Here is a 277-nt window from a genome sequence, read left to right as displayed (position 1 = left end):
GGGGGGGGGGGTATGAATTAGGATGGACACGACTTAGAGATTGGAGAGATTTTAAGATCAGAAAATCTCTTTGTTTGTTTGTGCAGATACGTATTAATTCATTTTTAGGAAAAATGTGAATTTGTTCATATTCTGAGTTTTAGATGCTATACATTCTTTTCTTCTTTTCTTATTCCAGAAAAATAATGCTCAACGTCACTAACTTAAAGAGTGAATCAATAAACAGACAGACGGACTTATTTTATCACTGAGAGCATTTAAGATAAGAAAGACGATC

The sequence above is a fragment of the Penaeus monodon genome, chromosome 19 (assembly GCF_015228065.2).
Source record: "Penaeus monodon isolate SGIC_2016 chromosome 19, NSTDA_Pmon_1, whole genome shotgun sequence".
In the NCBI taxonomy this organism is placed as follows: Eukaryota; Metazoa; Arthropoda; class Malacostraca; order Decapoda; family Penaeidae; genus Penaeus; species Penaeus monodon.
Note: the sequence above shows the minus strand (reverse complement) of the source record.